Source organism: Rhinatrema bivittatum, chromosome 4 (assembly GCF_901001135.1).
Source record: "Rhinatrema bivittatum chromosome 4, aRhiBiv1.1, whole genome shotgun sequence".
NCBI classification, from domain to species: Eukaryota; Metazoa; Chordata; class Amphibia; order Gymnophiona; family Rhinatrematidae; genus Rhinatrema; species Rhinatrema bivittatum.
The window spans coordinates 428929132-428954317 of record NC_042618.1 but is presented as its reverse complement, the minus strand read 5'-3'; the positions used below and the strand labels follow the sequence as shown (position 1 = coordinate 428954317).

Genomic DNA, 25186 nt, shown 5'->3' with positions numbered 1-25186 from the left:
GGAGAAGAGATGTTTTTATTTATTTATTAAAATTTATAACACACATGTTTCATGGACAGTACACGGCTGTTTACATCAACACATGCATAACCTTAGTTTCACATACAGTATATATGCAGAATAACTGTGCAACGTCAGTAAAAACATTAAAAAAAAACAACCCAAAACTGATTCATTAACTAGAACTCATGTTGGATTACTAAGCCTGCAAAAAAAGGAAAGTCTTCAAGGCTTTCTTAAAGGATTTCTGAGATGAAGCTGTGCAAACTGATTCAGGCAGAGCGCTCCAAAGGCTCGGTCCTGTTATTGAGAACGCTCTGTTTCTGGTGATGTCCAAGCTCGCTAATCTTGGAACTTCCAGGCGATGACAGAGAGGCTATGATAGAAGTTTATAAAATCACGATTGAGTTGGAATGGATAAATAGGGAAAGTCTATTTACAAATACTATTAATACAAGGGGACGCTCCATGAAACTAACAGGTAGCAGATTTAAAACAAATTGGAGAAAATTATTTTTTCACTTGGCGCACAGTGGTGTTGTGGAAGCAGAATATAAATCAAACAAATAAATGTGGTGAAAGCAGTTAGCATAGAGGAGGAAAAGTCCATAAACCACTATTGGCCATGCAGACTTGGGGAAAGCCATTGCCTATCCCTGGGAGTGAGCCACAAGGAATAGATCTAGATTCTGGGATCTGCTGGTACTTGTGATCTGGACTGACAACTGTTGGAGACGGGATGCTGAGCTCAGTGGGCCTTTGGTCTAACGCAGCATGGCACTTCTTATGTTTTGAAGTAAAAGAGAAAGGGAGAAAGGGAGAAGAAAGAAGAGGCAAGGAGGGAGAAAGACGAAAGAGAAGAGAGACAATTAGAAAGAGAGGAGAGAATGAGGTGCGAAAAATAAGTCTTCCAGACTGTGGACTCCAAAGGATTTGCATTGTTTCCTCTCAGAACTGTGCTCAGACCCCGAGTGCAGGCTCCGGTTGACATCCATCAATCTTTCTTGGCCTGACAAATTTGTACGTTCAGAGAATTAACAAGGACAGTTCTCTCTAGTTCTGGTTCCTTATCATCTTTGATCAGGTTAAGTTTCTGGCCTGGTGGCAGGATAGAAACACCAAATTACCAGGCAAGACATATTCTCCTTATATGCACTGCGCAGTTTCCCCAATACGATTACAAAAGGAGGGAAACCTTTGAACACATCTGGTCCTGAAGCAGGGAAACAGTGTCTGGTAATGGCGACTGCGGTGAATAAAATGCAGCCTGTAATCAAAGATCCAACATGGCTGTACAACAATACTATTACTTTGGTATGGAGCAATAGGGTAATACACACTGTCTCTCCTCCTTCATCCCCCTGTCTCTGGCTCCTTCCCTATGCTCAATTTCTCTGTCCAAGGTCTCCTTTTCCCCTTTACTCCTCCCCCACTCTCTTTCTACTCCCCTCCTTTCACACTCTTGATTAGGATCTTCTTTCAGTGTGCTTTATTTGCTAATTAGTGCTATGATGATTACAAGTGAAGTACATGAATCAAATGTGAATTTCCTAATTCTCTTCCACAATCACTGCAGGGTCATTATCTAGTTTTGATTATTAATTGATTTTATTCAGCCACCTTGTCCCAGTCCCTTGTTATTTCCATAATTATCAGTCCCTTGTTATTTCTATAATTATCTTACATTTTCACTAATTGTTACGGTACTTGGTAAATACCAGAGTGTCTCTTAATTTAAAGATGAATGGAGCAGGCAGCTGGAGCACATATGGCTGCAAAGCAAACAGAATCATCACAGCCTTATGCACGCAGTGAGCGGCACCTGGGAAAACACGGACGTAAACTCCATCCTGATCACTGGTCTGCCTGCAGCGTTACTCCGTTAGATCATAACCCAGTGCGCCTGGACCAAGAGGAAACCAGACTGCAGTCACCGACCGACATTACTGCTGCTGTCACTCGCAATCTTTCTCCGTTTGAGTTTCAGCAGACACAGAGGACAAAACTACAGACCTCCTCCCTGCATTATGTGCCAACTAAGGAGCAGAGGAAAACCTCCCGGGGTGACTTTCACACAATTTGTTTCTACAACCTTTCTGCATTTAGGTCCCATTGTTTAGTGCAATTTTCTCAAGCTCTTTAATTTGATAAAAAAAAAAAAAAAGATGAAAGAAGCCTGGCGCTGCTTCCTTCTAAAAGTTATTGAACGCGTGTGGGAGGTGAAATTGGTCTCTGTCATGGAGTTCGTTGTGTTGGCACACCACAGCTGGCTTTTGATTAGATGATTTGAGTTGATTTTTATTTATCTGATTTGTTGGTTATGGATGTGATCATTTTGATTGTATGGTTGAAATCTGCATCGAACGTTGCTATGGATTTTGCAGTGTACAAGAACTTTTAAAGATAAGCTGGTATAAAGGACCTTCAGTCCAGGCGGAATGCAATATGCTAAGTCACAGGACACCCATCCACCCTTAAGAACATAAGAAATTGCCATGCTGGGTCAGACCAAGGGTCCATCAAGCCCAGCATCCTGTTTCCAACAGAGGCCAAACCAGGCCACAAGAACCTGGCAATTACCCAAACACCTAGAAGATCCCATGCTACTGATGCACTGATGCAATTAATAGCAGTGGCTATTCCCTAAGTAAACTTGATTAATAGCAGTTAATGGACTTCTCTTCCAAGAACTTATCTAAACCTTTTTTGAACCCAGCTACAGTAACTGCACTAACCACATCCACATCCTTTAGCTCCTGCTTCACTGTATAATATAATAGATAGTCATTCTCATCCCTAGCCTATTCACCTCATACTGGGCATCCAAAGTATGCACATTTATCTCATTTGTAATCCTCTAAACCTGACTGGTAGTGGGAGAATGGGACCAGTTTGAAGATCATTAAAATCTTTTATACACATCCTTGATTAGCGCCAATATTATCCATACATGGAGTTTTCTTTTTATGCTTTTCAACATATAGAATGCTGGAAAGAATAATGTAAAAGAGATCGATCTGTCTGTCTGTAGACACAATAATGCTCCCAAAATGGATAGAAATTCACTAGATTTGGCATGCAGGAAGAAATCGTGAATATCTTGGAAGAGTTCTAAAACCAGAAACATCAGATTAATATTTTCAGAGAACCAAGCGTCCCAAAAAAAAAAACCCCCAAAACTTCCCATTGCTTTCTATGGGGAAAAAAGCATTGCTTTCTTTGAGATTAAAAAATATCCATTGCTTTCTATAGAAAACTATTAGAAGTTGTTAGAACTGTTACAATGTTCACCACCACTCCATTCCAAATGCCCCTTCTCCTTCCCTTCCAGCACTTTGGCCTAGGGTAATACTGGCAGAAAAAGTGATACAGAAAAGCAACTGAAGCAAATGGCAAAGGATAGCACAAAAAGACATTTCCACGTCACACTCTTATAACACCCCCCTATATACACACACACCCCTTTCCCCTGAGTTTTCCTATGTTTTTATATAGTGTGTTGATGTGATTGTCCGTGCTAAGTTTGTATTCTCTGTTATAAGAAGTAAGTTCTTGCTGACCTTCAAAAAAAGTTTTAATATTGATTTTTTTTTGTACATTGCTTTGATTGTTATGGAAAATCTATATATTAAAATACATTTTGTTTTACCTCACTTCACACACACAACTCCCCACATATATACCTCCAATCACACATCCCACCATACTCACATTCCTACATTTCGCCCCCACATGCAATACCATACGCATGCATGCATCCCCTCATGCAAACATATCACACACATACTTGTTCCCAGCACACCCACACCTATAACCCCCCACAGAGACAGGGAAAATAAATGACACGGCTTCTCAGTTCATCCCACACACAGTCTCGAACACTCTCACTCACACACACACACACATTTTCTTCAGTCATACCCCCCCCCTCCCACTTACAATCACACAGCCATACCCCCAAAAATCTTACACCCCAGATCTCCTATTTCATACACACACACACACACACACACACATCCTGCTACACATTACCCTCTCTCCCTCCACAGTCACACCTCACACTCACACACAAAAATATATTGGAAGGCTTTTCTGAAGCCATGCATCTGCATGCTTTCCTTACTTGTTTAATCTTCCACCTTATAACTTTGGACTTATCCATGTGCGATATGTCATCCAGTTTAACCTTTCACATCAGCTCTGGAAATAGAAATACACACAGCTTGTTGTCCAGTCCCTTGCCCGATCAGTGTAATTGCTCCGTCATCACATTATTTACAGGGTATAAGAACATAACATAAGAACATAAGATATGCCATACTGGGTCAGACCAAGGGTCCATTCAACCCAGTATCCTGTTTCCAACAGTGGCCAATCCAAGTCACAAGTATCTGGCAAGTACCTAAACATTAGATAGATCATAAGCTACTATTGCTTATTAATTACCTTAAGAGCAGTTTATGGATTTTTCCTCTAGGAACTTATCCAAACCTTTTATAAACCCAGTTACACTAACTGCTGTAACAACAACATCCTCTGGCAATGAATTCCAGAGCTTAACTATGCGCTGAGTAACAAAAAAAATGTCTTTGATTTGTTTTAAATGAGCTACTTGCTAACTTCATGGAGTGTGCCCTGGTCCTTCTATTATCTGAGGGGCCGATGCAATAAAATTTGCGGAAAGCAGGTGCTGACTTTTCAGCGCCCACTTTCTTAGCGCCCACATGGCACCCACATGGGGGGCACCATGTAATAAACAAATTAGGGGGTCGCGCTAGCAAGGAGGCGCTAGGGTTGCTAGCGTGACCTTAGTGCCTCCTTGCTAACGCAACCCCGCAGTTACCGGCGGTCTGCCGGTTATGAACACCGATGCTGATAAACTCGGCATCAGTTTTCATAACTGCAGTCAGCTATGCACTTGCACAGGGTGGCAGCTCTGAGGAGATGACAGCCTGGGGCCACCAGTGGCAAAGATGGAGCAGAGGCTGCAAGGCCACCCAGAGGACTCCACCCCATGAGCAGCTGAAGTAAAGAGAAGCCGAGGGACACATAGGAGGCTTGCTAAACCCCTGCCTGATCCGATGTAGTGAAAAAAAAGCACATCCCCTGCAGAAGCCGGCTGCAGAAGCAGTGGCAGCATTTGAGTGATGTCATCTCCTGCTCCTGTGGGGTCAGTCTTGCAAGAGGAGCAGCGAGATTTCACAGCTCCTACCACAAGACTGGCTCTGCAAAAGTAGGAGATGACATCACTCAAATGCTGCTCCTGCTACCAACTGTGCTAGGGAGGAGGAAGAGCCTGGGTGAGAAGGTGGGGGAAGAGCATAGGGAAGGAGGAGGAAGAAAGTGATGAAAAAGCATAGGAAAGGGAGGAAAGAGCAAGGGATGGAGGGAGGGAGAGGGAGAAGAGGGGCAAAATGCTGAGGTAATGAGGAAATAAGGTAAGAAAAGGGAATCAGCTGAGACAGTAAGGGGTGAGAAGAGGGAGAAAAATCTCTTAAGGGACAGGAATGGGGGAAGAACTGAGGTAGTGTGAGACGGGGAAGGAGGGAGTGAAAGCCTCTAGAGGGAGAGAAGGGGTGAAAAGTGGGAGAAAAAGGAAAGATAATGAGGGAAAACGGGAGGAAGAGCTGAGATAGTGAGGTAAGGGGATGAGAAATAAAGGAAAGAGCCAAGCTAGTGAGACCCCATCCTGTCTGTCGATGGCTTAATAGAGAAGAGGCTTGGGCTGCTGGTGGACCGCATCCCACCAGCAGCTGAAGTGGCGTGGAGGCCACCTTGTGAATCCGACCTGATAGAGGTCAAAGTGAAAAGATGGGCTCAGAGCTCCCAGGGGAACAATTGGAAGAAAAGAAAAAAAGGTGAAGCCCGTGTGTGGGTGAGACAGCATACATGTGGTGTGTGTGTGTGTGTGCACGCACGTGGGAGAGAGGGAGTATGTGCATCTGAGAGAAGATGCATGAGTGTGTGAGCATGAGTATATATGAGAGAAAGAAAATGTCTGTGCATAGAGAAAGGAGAAGGTTTGTGTGCCCTCCCTCCACCACTAATCCCCAGGTATGGAGAGTGGAATTTTTTTAAAATCCTTATTAGTTTTAATTATTGGGTGTTTGATGTGTCTGCAGTTTTGAAATATATTACTGGTGTTTGGGAAATTTAAAAAAATAATAATTTAAATGAGTTTTTAAATATTGGATGTTTATTCTTCAGCTATCTTGAAATATTTATTTTCTTTTTTAATATGGTTTTACTATTATGATTAATGTTTTATACTTCTTGATTTTATTATTTGATATTTTATGAGGAATGGTGATGTTTCTGTTTTTGCATTGTTGCACTGTAAACAGAGTCTGGCTTGTTGCGATGCCCAGTTCAGTTTTTGTCTGCACATTTCTATTTCTACTTTATGGTCTCTTTATTTTGTATTTGGTGAGAGTCTGTCAGTATTTTGCATGTGTGACAGAGGTGAAGTATTCTGCTAGTGTGTAGCATCTGTGTGGGGTTATATAGCAGCTTGGTTTGTTCTGTTTTCCTAATAGGAGGTGTATTACTAAAAGGTTACTAAGAGCCAAGAGAAACAGATAAGTATGAAAAAAAAAAAGTGTGAAACTTGCTGGGCAGACTGGATGGGCCGTTTGGTCTTCTTCTGCCTTCATTTCTATGTTTCTATATTGGTATTTTAGGACCTGGTGTTATATTTGCAGTGTTACTTTTTCTTAGGCAAAATTGTTATGGTTTGAATGCTGGCAGTTAGTGCTGTTTTTGACATGGGAGATTTGCTATATTGTAAGTGTTTTACTCATGGCTTTCTCAGGGTCTAGCCCACATTCAACATGCATTACAATAGGCCTAATAACATATGAGTATTTTTGCAGTGTTTTCTGGTTGGCTCCACAGCAGTGCATGTAAATATAAAATACAGGTTGTTGTAAGGATATGTTCACCTCAGAAGACTCTACTCTGAATGTTAATTTAATGCAAATTCTGCTATTATAAATGCATCATTTGTAATCGTGTGTTTGTAAAGGGCCGGAGTTGGGGAGGGGGGTGCTAGGGCATCTAATACTCTTGCATTGGCCATGAGTTCCAGAAGAGAGGGGGTAGACCCAGGTAGGGAGGAATGTCAGATTTTAAAGTTTAGATTACTGGAGGGAGATGAATGAATTGCGAGGGGGGGCAGCACATTACTTATTCGCACAGGGTAACAAAAAAGCTAGCAGATTAGTGCCTTATCTGGCTAAATTTTTAACCAGATAACTCAGGAGCAGGGAATTGGCAGATCGGTGAGGAGTCATGTTAACTGGCTAATTCCGATATTCATAGATAGCCAGATAACTTATCCAGCTAACTCTAGTTGGGCCATAGAGCTGTCCTAAAGCTAGCCGGATAAACTTATCTGGCTAACTTTAAGATAGCTGGATATATTTACTGGTGCTGCTGCGCAGCTGAATATCTGGCTAAGTTAGCGAGATGAGAATACAGGAAGTGCTAGCACCGCCAGTATTGAATTACTTTGGGGACAGCACATGAAGAGGAACTGAAGAATGGCTGCTGTCCACAAAAAAGAAGGCACAGGCTGGCAGCAGCAGCAGCAGAGGAGGAATGACCCATGGATCCTGACTGCCTGGTCTGCAGGTGTGTTTGGGTGAATGGGAGAATGCCTGTAATGGGTGTGTTTGTGTGTGAATGGGAGGCTGCCTGGGATGGGTGTGTGTGTAAATGGGAGCTTGCCTAGGAAGGGTGGGGGTCTGTGTGTACATACATGCACATGCATGCATGGGAGCCTTCCTGGAATAGGCAGGGTGTGTGTGTGTGTGTGTGTGTGTGTGTGTGTGTGTGTGTGTGTGAGAATGGGCACCTACCTCCGTTTTGGGTGGATATGAACGGGAGCCTGCCTGGGTTGTGTGTGTGTGTGTGTGAGAGAGAGAGAGAGAGAGAGAGAATGGGAGTCTGCCTGGTTTGTGTATGTGTGTGAGAGAGACACAGAGAGAGAGAGAAAATGGGAGCTGCTTGGGTTGTGTGTGTGTGAGAGAGAGACAGAAAGAGAATGGGGGCTGCAGGTGGATTCCAACCTGCCAGCAGCTGAAATGAAGATGAGAGCCTGGGGCTGTTGGTAGATCGCAACCAAAGAAGAGCTGGAGACGCCTGCAGGTTTGTCTGAGAGGGAGCATGCGTACGTATGTGTGTGTATATAAGAAAGAGAGGAAAAAGTTTGTGCATCCCACTCCCCCTAATCTATGTCAATTTCAGAGTGATGGAATTCAAAAATTCCCAGGTATGAGTAGCGTGAATTTTTAAAATCCTTTTTAGTTTTATTTTTCAGCTGTTATTTGATGTGTCTGCTGTTTTGAAATATTTTATTGGTGTTTTGGTCATTTAAAAATCTTGTATATGAGTTTTTAATTATTTGATCTTTTATTTATCAGCTTTTTTTGAAATATTAATATGTTTTTAGTATTAGGCTTATGTATGTATTTTATTTCTTGATTTTATTGTTTGATGTTTGAGGAATGGAGATGGTTCTGTTTTTTTCATTGTTGCACTGCATAGAGTGTCTGGTTTCTTGCGGTTTCCAGTTCAGGTTTTGTCTGCGCGTTTGTATTTCTACTTTATGGTTGCTCTGTTCTGTATTTGGTGAGGGTTTGTTTACGTTCTGCATGTGTGACTGAGGTGAGGCATTGACTGAAGTGAGGAAGTGTATTAGTCTATTTGGCTTTCAGAGGGTCAAGCCCACACCCAACCACATCACAATAGGCCTAATACCATGTGGGTTCCAAGTGTCTTTTTTGCAGGGATTTCAGGTTGGCATCACAGCAGTGCATATAAATATAATGTGATATTTTTACCTCAGAATATTGTACTTTGATATTTTTCATGTAAAATATAAATGCATATCTTTTAACTGAGTGTGTGGAATGGAGTGGGGGGCTTTGTGCAAGGCTATAAGGGCCTTATAGTTTCTATCACTGAAGGCAGCTGGGCTTGCACCATCAGGGGGGGGGGGGGGAGATGGTGTCAGTTTTTAAAGTTTCTATCACTGAAGGGAGCTGGGCTGATCTGGGACAGAGAATGAATGAATGGGGGTGGGGGGGGCAGCACAGTAATTGTTCACACAGGGCACCAAAAAAGCTAGCACCGGCCCTGACTATGGTGCCCTCGAACTTTCATCCACAATCACCCCAGAGAGTTATACCCTATTTTACATTCTTGCGCCCTCAGCCCTCCCAACTCGGCTCAGCTAGGACCACATTCTGGATCTCCTTCTAGAGTCGAGGCCCTGAAGCAGGGTCATGGGAAGCTAACGCATCGAATGCAAGGTTGGAATCAGGCCCTAAAATAAACATCTTCTCCCCAGTATAAATGCAGCAGGCCCTAAAACTGTTTCTGCCACTTCCAGTATTATGCGTGGGGGAAGACGATTTGCTTAAACTTAAAAATATACAGTATAAGACCACCACATCAACAACCTGCTATCCACCAGTGAGAAGTGTGCTACACAAAGCTCAGCAACCTCTGCTTTCTACAGGAGGCGTCGCACCCACTGTGTCTGCTATGAAAGCAGCGGCTGCAGGCAGGCAGCGAGAAAGAAAAGTGGGACTGACTTCACACAGGCTTGGCCCTGGACAGTTCCTCATTCTGCAAAGGATTTCTTCATGTTATTTATTGTAGCTTCTTGCAAATGTAATTACTGAATGATGCTGCTGCAGACAGTATTTAAACGCCAATAAAAACAGCATTATTCTGTGTGGGATTCAGACATTCTCCTTTAATCAGTTTATACCAGTCAGATGCCAGCACGGAAGGTGTTTAGGTTCTGTCATTCTGATTGAGATTCTTGGAAGTGAAAATCATGTCACCGTTCCAGGGCCGATAAAATTCCCCCCCCCCCCCCCCCCCCCCCCAATGCTCTCATACTGATATTATAAATCAAATCAGGAATGCCATTAGTGTTACTAGGTTAGCACAATTTGGGGAATACCGATCCCCAGCCATGAAGTGGATAAAGTAACTCCCTCCAGGGCACAGCTGCCAGTTCAAGCCATGTGACGGCCAGGGAATTGCGGGAAAGGTCAGTTTCCAGATGAAAAACATAACTTTACCCCTCTGTGATGGAAGATGAGATTTCTTTTCACTGCATCACCATTATTGAATTTCTAAATCACTCTCCAAAGAGGTTTCAAAACATATAATCAAGTGTGTTAGTAGGGAGAGAATCAGACGAACTGCAACAGAGCAGTGGCCTGACACCACATGGACTGATTCACTCGGAACACAGGCCACAGGCATAGCCTTCAGTTAATAGGGTCTGCTAAGTCTCTTCATTAGACCTTTACACATCACCAAGGATGCTGAAACACTGCTTGCATCCACTGGAAAATCCAGTACTCTAGGATAAGGCTCCCAGAGCTTGCCACAAAAAGTTTATGCCGTGGTCCAGCAGAGGTGAGTGATGTAAGAGCTTCTCCAGATACAGGGGCATTCATTATGAATCCTGGGTTAAAAAATTAAAAGGAGGGAGGGTATATATTTTTTTAATTAAAAACAGAACTGACCTGAGCTGAGGTGAAGCTGTTATAGTTCTTTCTTAACAGTCCTGAGATGCCCTGTGCCTGCTCTGAGCTGTGTACAAGACAGCTCGAGGAGAAACTGTTAGGGCTATCATAGCCCCTTTTGAAGAGAATTCCAAATTCTGGGGTGTGCTGGATTTGTGTGACTGTAGTGGCCTATACTTGTGGAGGTACTGGAGCTATGAAACAGGTTGCTGTTAAAATGCAGATAAGGACAAGCTGCAGAGAAAAAAAAGAAAAAAACACCGTGAAGAAAAGAAAAAGAGGGGATGGGACTGAAGAGAGTGAGTCTTGTTCAAGCTGCCGAAATTTTACTTTCATTTTGCAAAGACAGCACAGCTATTGCTAGAACTGATGGGAATTCCATGCTGAATATGTAAATTAGCAATCCTGAGAGATGTGGGACAGAGCTCAGAGCAGCCATTCTTTCACGGAGGCTGTTTAAGTGCCATTTTTACTGGAAAAAAGACACAGAGGGAAGGTTTGAGCACATTTAAGATTGAATGGGATGGGTGTGTATGTGAAACTTACAATAGTTAAATGCAAATTCGAAGAAGTTTGTCCAGGTAGAGACAGGTCTGGAGCAGATAAAAATAAATTATAGGCAAGACCGTGGAATATTTTCTTGGCATTTGTGAAAGACTAAGGAATTCTGGAAATGTGGGAGGTATCACTTTTGAAAAAAAAAAAAGTCTCTAGCCTATGAGCTACAATGGTACCCTAGCACATAACCATTATTTGGAGCTAAAATACTTTTTACCTCCTTTGAAGGAATTGCATTCTGGGATATTGTTATCAGCAGTAGAATCCCAGATAACATAAAGGTGCTGTATGACAAAGCAGGGGAAGAACCCACCTTTTCTTTAAATAAGCCCTCCTAATCTTAAAACTGGATTGTTACTAAAAATTGTAAAGTTAAGCATTCTTGATATTCTAAATTCAGGAAAGGAGGATTTATGTAAAAACACATTTTTTGATACCGCAAGAGTGAACAGAAACAGAAAATGCAGAGAGGGAGAGAACAGTGATCACTGACTTATTACAGCTACAGTATAAAAGGATCAAAGGTATTCTAGCGTTAAACACGTGTGTCTGGAGAATAAAGAAGTGTGGGATAATTCGCTGTGGCAGGTCATAAAAATCACATTGCAATCCAAAACTGCACTTGTGATACCAAGTTACGACTTTAAGACTCTGATTTGGACTGAGTCAGCCTGAGCATCAGCATACAGAATGAGTGGACATTGTCTGAGTGTCTGAGTCAGCACTGCCAGTACATGCCACATCCAGGGATATTTAATTATTTATTTTCTTGAGGACACAGCTCAGTGTTAAGGGACACCGAGCCGGCGAGGCAGCATTTAGCATACACTTTAGTTTCCCCTGACCAGAAGACTTTTTCGCCATACTGTAGTCTGGAATCCTGTTTTTCATTTATTTAAAGTACAGCCTCGGAGAAGATCAGCGCATTTTGATCAAAAGAGTTCCTGAGACAGCATCTACAGTGCCTCTCAGCTAATCAAGCAACAGCGCTCCCTATCATTGACCCCCCCCCAAGACTTGGTAAGAAGACGAAGAGCCAGAGTACCCTAACAGCAGCTCATCACACTCAAATTCCTCAAATGAGGACCCAGGTAAGTGTACACTGACACCTCGGCCACAGGAAAGTCTAGCTAGACCAACAGCCATTTGTACCTACAGAGAGTTTAAAGAAAAGGAAAGAACACTCACAAAGAGAAAAGGCAACAGTGAACATCACAAACAGAGAGCCTGAGAGAGAAAGAAGGAGATTAAAGAAACAAAATCAGATAGTGACAGAAAAAAAAGTAAAAGGAGCCAAAAGGAGAAAGAGAGACACAAATAGTGAAATACTTACCGGAGAAGTCTCCTAGTAATCTTTTCTAAGTATCATTCATCAGCTGGTTCCAGTCTGAAAAAGACTTTACACAAAGAATCAGCTTCCTTAAACAACTATTGATTTAAAGCTCCATCTTTAACATCCACTGTTAAAGGAGAGGACTAATAGAGAACTTATCTGATAGTTATCTTGATTTATATTCAGAGCTGGTTCTGTTAGTTTCTGGAGCTAAGAAAAATAAGAAAAGAACTCTTATTAATTAATATTTATATGAACATCTGTTATCCTGTTTTGTTTTAAAGATATTATTCATTGCAAATACAATATTGATAATTCTAGCTTGAAAATAAAATTCATCAGTTTTGAAGTATCTTGAATGCTCTAAGAGGTCAATTTGAAGAGCCGCACATGGGCGCACATGTGCGTGCATTTGCCAGCGCTCGCCAATGGACGCGGCCATTTTATAACACACGCAAGTGGGAGGGATTTCAATAGATACGTGCACTAACACTACAGTCCATTTTCCCAATTCATTCCCAATTTGCCCAGTTAACCAATCAGCCTTCCTAACCCCCCTTCCTGTTAGTTTGCTTTCCTTTGACCCTGTTAACCCAGAACTCCTAAACCTCGCTAACTAACCTGTTTTTTTATTTATTACTTACATGCTATCCTTGGCAGAAGTAAAATTATGCGGTAGGGAACTCGGCACGTGCTTGTGAGCATAAATACTTATGCGCTGGATTCTTAAAGTGGATTTATATTGCATGGCCTAGAGTTGCCAACTATCCAGATTTTCTCCGAACGGTATGGATATTAGAGGGATAAAATGTCTGGAAAATATCCAAATTTTAGCCGTCCAGGTCCAGCTGCAGTCCCCTCCGTTCGATCCTCTACCTCGTCCGTTGTCCGCAGAACATTGGTCATCCAGCCCAGCACCACGGGTGCCTTGCTGCCATTGCCACACAGTCTCTCTTGCAGTGCATAGTTCAAACGTCAGCTGTTTGAACTGTGCAGGGATTTGTAGCCCACAAGGTTCAATTGGCTGACGTTTGAACTGCGCCCACAAGAGGAGCCAGAGCAGTGGTGGCCAGGCCTTCACAACCAAAAAGAGAGGAGACGGAAAAGCGGTGGCTGGGCCTTCCCAGCCGAAGAGAGGAGCCAGAGGTTGCAGCAGTGGCCGGGCCCTCCCGGCTAAAGAAAGGAAGTGGAGCATCAGCGGTGGCAGGTCCGTGCACCCAAAAAGCAGAGCAGTGTCAGCCCCAGAAATGGGAAATGTTTCAATGCCACTTTTGGGCCCATGGAAGAGCCTGCTGCTGCTGCTGCTGCTTGCACATTCTAGGGAGTGAATCTCTCCCCCACCCCCTCACACACACACACATGCATACATGCTCTCTCACAGAGAGATGTAAATGTGTGTGTGAGAAGGACAGGTGAGAGAGAACATGTATGAGTGTATATGGTGTAGAGAGAGAGTATGTGTGTGTACGTATGACAGGGAAAGAGTTAAGTGTGTGTGTGTACGGTAGGAAGAGAGCATGTGTGTGTATGTAGGGTGGGCAGAGAGAGAGCATTTATGCGTATGTGTGTGTATGGTATGAAGAGAGAGCGTGCATGTGTGTGTGTGGTGTCTATGGCATGGAGAGAGAAAGCATGTATGTGCGTGTGTGTGTATGGCGAGGGAGAGAGCATGTGTGTATTGCAAAGTTTGTGTATATGAGAGAGAGAAGAGAAAGTTTGTGCCCATCCCACCCCCAGAGGAAAAGGGTGGGGGTATCTTGGAGGGTGAGATAGCTGGCATAAGGCTGAAACAGTAAAAGAAGAACGCTTAGATGCTGAGTAGGGGTAAAAAACAAAAGAAAGGGGCAGGATGCAAGAGACAGGGGAGGTCATGAAAAACAGAAGAGGATTAGAGACAGAGGAAAATAGTTGAGGACTGGAGAAGAGCTGTGCCTGAAGGATGAAAATAGGGACTAGACGAGGGAAGAGGAGACTGGGAAAGAATGAAAAAGCGAGAAGATGGACTGGGAAGGTGTGCAAGTGGGAGATGGAAAACTGGAGGGTAGATGAGAGTTGAAAAGAGAGAGAGTGAGGACAAAAAATGTGAGGAGAAAGAAGGAGGGGTGAAATCTTTCTATAAAAGTGACTAGAGACAGAAAAAAATGAAGAAAGGAGATGAAAGTGAAAGATCAAGCTCAGAGATAAATGTAGAGGAGTAAGTGAAAAAGACAGAAGTGAGAAGAAACAAAAAAATAAAAGGAGACCCTGGACAAGGTTGTAAAAGAAGCAGAAAAGAGAGACTAGAATCAACACAATTTCAAAAATAAGATGTCCAGATAAAGGAAGAAGAAAGCATTTCATTTTAAGTTCATTGATTGAAATATGTCTGTTTTAGAAATATGCATATCTTATCCTTTCATTTTGCTCAGTAGAGGAGGAAATGCATTTCTGTTTTGAGTTCTCGATGTGCATATGGAGTCTGGTTTCTCAGGATTTCCATTTCAGTTTTTGTTTCAGTATTTCTAAAGTCTGGGCACTTATTCTGCATATGATGCATCTTTATTGGGGTGTTTCTATGGATGTGCAATATTTGCTTGCCGAACTGGAGGTGCAGGATTTCTAAAGGGGTTCTTTCTATTCCGTACAGTTTGGGGTTAATGATAGATCACTCTCACAGAAGATTTATCTGCCATCATTTACTATGTTACTAACAGTGGGATGACAAAATGAATTATTCTGTGCTGTTGGTCATGCTCCAGTGTCTGCTCTGATACTGACCTGTTACACTATTCTGATTTATTGTAATCCGCCTCGAGTGAGGTCCGGATAAAAAAAAAAAAAAGCGAAATATCAAATGCTTGGAAATAAATAAATAAATAAATAACAATTGTATGTAGATGGGAAAGGACATAATCAGCAAAAAATGTTACTGGGCATCTCTAAGTGTTGGTATTTTCACAGTTGACAATAAGCAGCCCAGCCTCTTCCCTTGTCCCCTCCTCTGTACATCCCCCCTAGCAAGGTCTCCAGGTAACCGGATCCTTACGGTTTTCTTCCTTGTGATTAAGGTATTGTTACCAACCTAACTCTGAGCCAACATGTGATGTCTTCATTTCCTAATTCCCATCACAGTCTGGGCCAGTGCAAGGGTCTCAGGTACTGTAGGCCAGGGTCCCCAGGTTCCTGAGGTAGTTCAGGATAGATTCTGGAGTAAAAATTAGAAAATACTGCGCAGAGTTTCTGAAATTCTGCAAATGTGCATAGATGGAAATATTTTTTGTATATTAATTTATGTAACATTTTTATATTACTTTTTAAAAATGGTCATTTTCCGACATTTCTGTGTCACTTTATTTGATCCTTTTTAGAGAGAAAAGAGATCTTAAGAACATAAGAACATAAGAAATTGCCATGTTGGGTCAGGCCAAGGGTCCATCAAGCCCAGCATCCTGTTTCCAACAGTGGCCAAACCAGGCCACAAGAACCTGGCAATTACCCAAACACTAGTGATCGATGGTGGGAAGGGAATAAAAAAATAGGGGAAGGGATGTGGAAAATGAGAAGCGAGATGAGATCTCAGGCAGGAGGAGCAGAGAGACAGGGAATGGAACAGGGGATGGAGGCACAAAGAGAGGGGAGGATGGAAGTTTCAGGATCAGAGGAAAGAGAGGGAAGGAAGAAGTGGGGGGGGGGGGGGATCAGGAATGGGAGGAGAAACAGGGGAACCTGAATCAGGGGATTCAAGGGAGGAAAGGATGATGCCTTCACACCCCAAAATCTCTCTGATCCCCTCACTCACTCTCTCTCCTGAAATAAACCCCCTGAGATCCCCTCATTCACTTGTCACAGCGTTCCTCGATCCCCTCACTCACATCCCCATCTTCCTGCACTCCTATCCCCTCTTTCTTCCCACATCCTCCCTCTAATCCCTGTTGAGAGCGTGGACCCTTAAACCAAGGGGCAGTCGGCGCAGCGTGCAGGGAGGCCCCCCCCCCGCTGCGCCCAGAACAGCACCCCGAGCTGAGCCCGCTGGAAGCTGGGGAAGCCTGGTGCCGGGAGGCCACGCAGCCGGGCCCGGCTGGCAGGTAGGGGCAGCAGGCCGCGGGGTGGGCCTGCAGTCTGCCGAACATAACAATCCCCCTCACTCACATTCCACAGCACCTCTAATCTCATTATGCTCCCTCCCCTGCATCCCCTCACTCACTCTGCCTTCCATAATCTCCCCACTTATGCTCTTGGTCTCCCCTTCCCTCACAACCCCTCATTTGTGGTCTTGCCTTGCCCTTTCCCATATCCCCTCACTCTTTGACCTCCACTCCCCTTCCCTTTCTCTCACTCGTGCTCTCATTCAGGCTTCCAAGGTGGACTGTGGTGCCTCAGGCCATGTCCCCCTCCTCCTCTGCCCTGCACCAGTGTCACTCTTTGAACCTCATGGGCCACCGTAGTGTCTCAAAGGGATACGGGAGTGTAGTATTGTTCAAGGCATGACACCGCGGGACCAAGCAGCAGGGCCAGGGCTTCCATTACGCAAACTAAGCACTCACCTAGCATGCCCAAATTATGGAGGCAGCAAAATCCCACTAGCAAGAGGCCTAGAGAGGGGGAGCCAATATACCATATCGTTATGCTGGAACCTTCACCAAGAGGTAAGCTGTGGGTGGGGGGTGCATGACTGAAGCTCTGCCCCGGGCACCAAATACCCTCGCACCGGCCCTGCACTACAGGCAAAGGCGCCGCACTGCCACTGTCCTCCTCCTCCTAAACAGCTCCGATCAACGCAGGGAGGGGAGGGCCACGGCAGGACATGGGGTGAGGGCAGAGAGGAGGAGGACCTAATGCCGTTGTTGCCAATATTCCAGCCCCCAGTCTTTTACAGCAATTCCACAGATTAAATTAAAAGAAATCCATACTGCATTGGCTGAAAGAAATCTCTCAAAATGACTGGCCGGGCTGAACTCAGATTTTCCCTTTTACTACTCACCTTCCAGAAACATTCAAATGCAGTTGTCATCTCAGTAATAGTGGCACATGCTGCAATGTAACATAAAACCCAACGAAAAGTCACTCGGAACCTACCATCCCAAAACGGGCACCAGCTCCCGGAAATCAAACAGCAGCCACTTATCTAGGAAAAGGTAGCACTGCAAATATTACCCTGGGCCCTAGAACACCAATACTACTGTTGTTATTATTAAACCTTTTTAGAGCACTATAAATACCTGCGGTACGTGAAAGTAATCCGCTTTGAAGTGGCTGAAAGGCAGAATATGAAATAAATAAATAGATAGATAGATAAATAGTAAAGGTACTTGCAATGCTGTACAGACTTGGGGGAGGGGAGTCACACTTCTTCCCAGTCCTGCAGACCACTAAACCACTCACGCAGGGTTGGAGAACACGGGTTCCATGAATTGGAGGCAGGGCCACTAGGAGGTATACCAGTCTATCCAATAAAGTGGTCCACCCCAGATTTTGTGTTCCAAAACAGTATGGCAGACCCTTTCGGGCTGTCCACCAGATGTCACTGTCCCTGTAATTTAACCCACTCTGGTAAGAAGCCGTCCATAACCCTCAGTCCCTCCCACCTGGAGATTCTGGATTGGATGCCTGAACATTTTTTAGCCTAGCCATTTTAAGACATCAGGGGTTTAGTTTGAGGAAGTTTATTTTAGATGGTCCTTCTTATAATTAGAGATAGACTTTTAAACAAAAGGGCTCTCACCAGGGGACTAAGCACTAAGTGGGCAAGCACCAGTAATAGTTCCTGCTGCGCAAGACAGTGAAGGCAGAAGAGATATCCCCTCTAAACATTAAAGTATTTTTTTGGACTTAGGAAGAGTGGGGAGGTTTAGGATCCCCCTTCCCCACTGGGATTTCAGAGCGGAGAACTTGCCTGATCCCACCGACTTTTCCCCAAGAAAGATTAGAGAATAAGGATGAAAGAATCATTACGGAAGGCAGAACAAGATCAGGAGACCCCAGTCGCCTCTCTACCGTCAAAGGACCAGGACATACTGGGTGTCAGAGGAGAAGATGTCTAAAGGTAGGATTTTGGGCAGAAAAGGTGGGCGACGCCTCCGCTAGGATTCCCGCAAAGTGGGCTCTACCCAGAGGCCTGGTAAAAGGACGCATCTACTTACCCAGAATTATACCTGCACCATCAGGCCAATGCAAATTCACACTTCTGGATAATGGACCTTAATTTATGAGTATTAATCTGTAAACTTTATGTGATAAAGACACCTGTCCCCATGAGCGTGTACATGTCCCTGGATTGAGCAGCACAGGGACTTTAAGTGACTTAATGTTGACAAGCTGCTTTTAAGTTCCATGCAGGGAAAATATCCATCAACTATGACAGCCCTTTAGTGAGATAACAAGGATTTATAGCAAGAAAACCTACAGAGAACTGACAGTAAATAAAGAATAAACGTTCACTGCTCTTCAAAGCCTCCCCCTCCCCCTCCAAAGGCCCGCTACAGCAAAAAAAAAAAAAAAAGAGTAAGGATCAGGTGATGCGTGGTGACACATCCCGTGGTACCACACGGGGGGGGGGGGGAGGAAAAAACATGTCCAACCATTAAAAGTGAAGCATCCCATGATGTTTTCTAGATATAAAATGCATGGCTGATGAGGATCTTCAGGTTTTGGCTTTTGAGCAAAAAATTAACATTACGGGCCTTCTTTATTTGTGTGATGGGGGAAGGTGAAAAGTCTGTTCAAAGAAAATACACTGCTCGTAGGCAGAAAGGAAGCACTAGCAGTCAAAACCATTAGTGCCCTGTAGCTCATCATTACAGACACAGTTTACACACTTCCAGAACCTGAGATGTTTAGTAGTAGGGTGTGTTTGGGAGGAAGGGGCGGGCAGGTGGGCAGAGGACACCGTTCACGGCGCCTCTTTTTGGACAGAAGCGGCGGCTGTCAGCGGGTTTGACAGCCGACGCTCAATTTTGCCGGCATCAGTTCTCAAGCCTGCTGACAGCCACAGGTTCGGAAACCGAATGCCAGCAAAATTGAGTGTCCAGTTTTCGACCCACGAGCCGCGGGCCCATTTTTAATTTTTTTTTTTTTTACTTTTTTTTAACTTTTGGGGCCTCCAACTTAATATCGCCATGATATTAAGTCGGAAGGTGCACAGAAAAGCAATTTTTACTGCTTTTCTGTGCACTTCCCCGGCACCGGCAGAAATTAAAGCCTACCTTTGGGTAGGCGCTAATTTCTTAAAGTAGATCGATCAATGTCATAATCAATCACGCAAAACAATCAATCACTTATCGCCCTAAATTTCAATCTGAGATACTAACAAAAGAACTCGAAGAACAATTATCCACCCTTGATTTGTCAAATTCTCAAAATGCTATTTCCTCTTGGACCAATATGACAAATATGATTGCCGACCGCATTAATCCTCTAAAAAGCAAAACATTAAAAGTGACTAAACATTCCCAGCCATGGTATAATGATACAATACGAAAAGCGAAAACTATGTTAAGAAAATCTGAAAAAAAATGGAGAAAAGTCAAAGATAATCAAACACTAGGACTGTATAGATCCCAACTTAATAAATACAAAAATTTGATTAATGAAACAAAAAAAAAACTATTTCAAAAGTAAATTTGAGAATTTTAATAACAACCCTCGAGCAATGTTTACATTAGTTAAGAATCTTACAAAAGCTTCCAATGCTGATTCAACTATTCTGACTGATTCTAAATGTAATGATTTTGCAATGTATTTTAAAGAAAAGTAGAGAAGATTGTCGCCTCTATACCTAATAACAGTAACCAGGAACCTAAAATGATAAAAGAGATGTACCGGAATGGTCCTCCTTTGAGGAAGTATCGATTATGGAAATAGAAAATGTCATAAAAAAATTAAACCCTGCAATACATCCGTTAGACCCAATTCCACCTTCTGCTCTAAAACCATTAGCACCAATCATCGCCCCAGCAATTACAAAGATTGTTAACCTATCCCTAAAAGAAGGATATATCCATGAGATTTTGAAATCTGCAATAATTAAACCAGTTTTAAAAAAAACAAACTTAGACACCGAAATAATATCAAATTATAGACCCATTTCTAATCTCTCCTTTATATCAAAAATACTAGAAAAAGTTGTTCACAAACAATTAGCTGAGCATTTAGAGGATAATAACATTTTGTTTCCAAATCAATTTGGTTTCAGGCAACACCTCAATACGGAAATGTTATTAATATCAGTAACAGACACTGTTCTAAAAGGTTTCGATATTGGTCAGAGATATCTTCTTATTCTGCTTGATGTATCGGCTGCGTTCGATACAGTCAATCATGCCATTTTAGTAACTAGACTAAAAGAAATTGGATTGACAAATGATACACTCAAATGGATGTCTTCCTTTCTTCAACAAAGATCTTTCCAGGTTAAAATAGGTGATTAAATTTCTGATAGGTATGAACTTAATACTGGAGTACCGCAAGGCTTGTCACTGTCTGCCACGTTATTTAATATCTATCTTTTGCCAGTTTGCCATCTTCTAGCTGGCCTCAGTCTGAATTTCTACGTCTATGCTGATGATATACAGATTATTGTACCTATAGTAGATACCCTTGAACAAACCTTCAAAGAAACAAATATCTATTTATCTGCTATTAAACAGTTAACACATATGAAACTCGCCATTAATATGGAAAAAACAGAGATCATTCTTCTTGAAAGAAAATCCAAACCTGATATTTAAAAAGTTTTTCCCCTTTCACATAATACCAAAATTGATTTGGCTGACTCAGTTAGGGACCTAGGGATAATCATAGACTGCGAACTAAAATTTAAAAAGCATATTTCGAAGAAAATAAGAGATGGATATTATAAACTTTTAGTGCTTAGACGTTTGAAACCTTTATTAGATTTTAATGATTTTCGATCTGTATTACAGGCTCTTATCCTGTCGTCATTAGATTATTGTAACTCTCTCTTATTGGGTCTTCCACAATCAACATTACGACCATTCCAAAATGCAGCTGCACGGGTATTAACTAATTGTAACAGGCGTGAACACATTGCACCAATTTTGATTAGTTTGCATGGCTTCCCATTACACAAAGGATCCTGTGTAAAACCTGTTGTACTATTCATAAGACCATTTATGCACATAAGTCAGACTGGCTAAATTTTTCTATAAGGATGCATACACCACACAGATCTTTAAGATCTGCCAACAAAGGTTTGCTCTCTGTCCCATCATTAAATACTTCTCACTTAACATCGGTACGGGAAAGAGTTATTTCAATAGCAGGCCCAAACACATGGAACACTCTACCAACTGAACTCGGCTTGAGTCAGATTTCAGGAATTTTAAGAAGGGGCTGAAGACTTGGCTTTTTTGAGCAAGCTTTTGCTGTCAACCCTTAGAATAGCTATTATTATGATTTAAGTTTTAGCATATGATTCTTGTTTTTAGATTTTTTAACAAATGTTTTGCAGCTAACCTTTAGTGTAATTTTATCAAGATTCATGTTTTATATTATGTGATTTGTATTTCAGATTTTTAAGGTTATTTATATTGTATTGTATAATCTAAGGATGTGAATATCGCTTAGATATAAACATATTGTACACCGTTATGATGTAATTATGAATGACGGTATAGAAAAGCTTTATATAAATAAAATAAATAAATAAATAAAATGTGCGGCTTGGCTGCACATTTTACTTACTATATTGCGCAGGAATGACTAATAGGCCCATCAATATGCATTTGCATGTAGTGGGTGCTATTAGTCTCGGGGGAGGGGGGGTTGTACGCGCGTTTTCGACGCGCTATTACCCCTTACTGAATAAGGGGTAAAGCTAGTGCGTCAAAAACGTGCGTCCAAATGCCGGTTAACAGTGTGCTCCGTTGGAGGGCACCGTACTGTATCGGCCTGTTTGTTTTTGGGTACTTGCGAGGATCTTATGGCCTGGATTGGGCACTGTTGGAAACAGGATGCTGGGCTTGATGGACCCTTGGTCTGACCCAGTATGGCATGTTCTCATGGTCTTAAAGGACTTTTTCTCTCTCTTTTCGTTTTTGTTTGTCATTTGCTTTATTGCAGGGCATCCTGTCGGTTTCTGCTGTTCCAGTTTACAGAGACTTTTGCTGGCCCTCCATGGGAGGGTGAAGATTTTTATCCCCTCTGGGAAAGGGTGGACTGTCTTCAGCAGAGATATTCTTCTACCAAGAAGAACAGCAGGTTCTAAAGCTATGAACTGTGTCAGCCCTTTGGGGAAGGGACTTATGGTTAAACATTCTCTTCAGAGATATATTTATGCCAGTTTGCATTTGCTAATAGTATTATTCATGTGACATATTTAATTGTTTATTCTCTCCTTCTGAGTTTATAAAGTTCTAAAGTTTCATAAAATGGGTGTCTGATTTATTTATCTCAATTTTGTGATTAATGATTGGTGTTTTTTTTAGGTGGACTCTCCTAATAAGATTCGACACCCTTCACACAAATTCATTATTTATTTATAGGAGAATTACTCTGAAAATAAAATAATAATCCTATGCCCCTGTCACTCTATATGTGATGGGAAGAAGTTTAAAGAAAAGGAGATTAAGGAGAGAAATTTAAGAAGAAGAGGTTTCTATTGGAAATTCAAGTATTGCAATGTATTCTATTTTGATTAGTATCCTCTCTCGGAGATGCAATATTAATACTGGGCAAAGATTGAAAAGGAAAAGATCTAATGTTTGTTTTTTTCTACAGGGATGGCGATTGGACATGCTGCTAATAAGGATTTATCCGGCCTTCCAAGTCATCTGCTGGAGCTGGATTCTTTTTTTGTTTGCAAGAAGGACTGATCTCTTCATCCATGTATAGATTACAGAGGACCTGTGCAAGACAGAAGCCTCTGGCCAGCCGGCCGCCCTTGGAGCCTTCTCCAGCCTTTACCAGCTCCAGAGGAACCTTGGACGCACATTGCGACCGACTTTGCCGTTGACCTGCCAGTGACCAACAGAAACAACACCATATGGATCACTGTAGACCACTTCTCGAAAATGGCGCACTTCATGGCATTACCTGGACTCCCATCTGCTCCAGAATTGGCAAAGCTGTTTGTACGGCATATCTTTCACCTGCACGGCATGCCAAAGCATACCTTTCGGATAGAGGCGTACAGTTCACGGCAAAGTTCTGGAGAGTTCTTTGCAAGAAGTTCGATATTTCCTTAGACCTGACGTCAGCGTACCATCCACAATCAAATGGTCAAACCGAAAGAATGAACCGTACACTTAAACAGTTCCTCTGCCCTATGTCAACTCCAGACAAAACGACTGGGCAGAGTTGCTCCCCTGGGCCGAGTTCGCCCTGAATTCGCAGCCATCTGCCGCCACTGGATCAACCCCTTTCCAGATCGTGTATTGCCGTCAGCCATTACCTCCACTACCAATACCCTTGTCAGTTCCATCGCCAACAGCCCCAGGCCTCAACTGAAGAACTCCATCATCTCTGGGAACAAACCAAAGGCCTTTCGCAAAAGGCAGGACAGCGGGCCAAGAAATGTTTCGACGCTCATCACAGAGCAGCACCTGAGTCCCAACCAGGAGACAAGGTATGGTTTAGTACCAAATTCATTGTCGTCCCCCCCCCCCCCCCCCATAAAAAAGAGTCCCCCCTAGGGATTAAGAGTCAGTGTCGGATGGAATGGTTAACCAGAGCTGCCCCAAAGAAATAAATTAATTGTGTGCCCTAAGAAGCAACAAGCCTCCAAAAAAGGGTTTACAATAGCAAGAAAATGTATTAAAAATAATAGTCCAAGTTCCAGCAGTTACAAGAATAAGGTGGAAAACTGCACCCAAACAATGCAGAAATCAGAAACAGCTTACAGTGCATTCCAGAATCTCAAAATCCCTTGATGCAGACACCGTTCTTAGTCAGCTTAAGTCTTCTTAGCTCACTGAAACACTATGCTTTCTCCCACAAGCTTTCTGCGGCAGTGTTCAGCCCCTGGGAAAATTAATGTGCAGAGTCCAGGGAATTCTTCAATGTGATCGCAGGCTGCTGGCCAGCCCAAGACAAATTTTTCTCCTGGTGGTTAGAAATTCCTCAGTTAATTGTTGCCATTTCCAAAACTGGAACCCAGGCTGGGTCACAGCAACTTGCTTGCTCTCCCTGGCTTCCGGCAAGACACAAAACTGCCTATTATTATTATTATTGTAATTATTTAGATTCTGCTTTTTGCACTTTTTTCAGCGCTTCAAAGTGGATTACATTCAGGTACTGTAGGTATTTCCCTATCCCTGGAGGGCTTACAATCTAACAGGCCGATACAGTACAGTGCGCTCCGGCGGAGCGCACTGTTAACCCGCGATTGGACGCGCGTTTTCGACGCACTAGTTTTATCCCTTATTTAGTAAGGGGTAATAGCGCGTCGAAACCGCGCATCCAACCCCCCCAAACCTAATAGCGCCTGCAACATGCAAATGCATGTTGATGACCCTATTAGGTATTCCTGCGCGATTCAGTAAGTGAAATGTGCAGCCAAGCCGCACATTTTACTTTAAGAAATTAGTGCCTCCTTTTCTGTGCACCCTCCGACTTAATATCATGGCGATATTAAGTCGGAGGTCCCGAAAGTTAAAAAAAAGTAAAAAAAAAAAGAAAAAAAAATTTGAAATAGGCCCGCGGCTCGTGGGTTGAAAACCGGACGCTCAATTTTGCCGGCGCCCGGTTTCCAAACCCGTGGCTGTCAGCGGGCTCGAGAACCGACGCCGGCAAAATTGAGCGTCGGCTG

General features: G+C 42.9%; 1 long non-coding RNA gene across 2 annotated transcripts; it reads left to right on the top strand.

Annotated features, from left to right (window-relative positions):
- The first annotated feature begins 1796 nt into the window (after positions 1-1796).
- On the top strand, positions 1797-23654 carry LOC115089567. 2 transcript variants are annotated; one of them, XR_003856169.1, is made up of 3 exons: positions 1797-2063; positions 22501-22638; positions 23158-23654. It is a non-coding gene; the product is annotated as an uncharacterized LOC115089567 (long non-coding RNA). The 2 variants fall into 2 exon arrangements; XR_003856168.1 differs by lacking the exon at positions 1797-2063 and adding an exon at positions 12021-12199.
- Positions 23655-25186: the final 1532 nt, after the last annotated feature.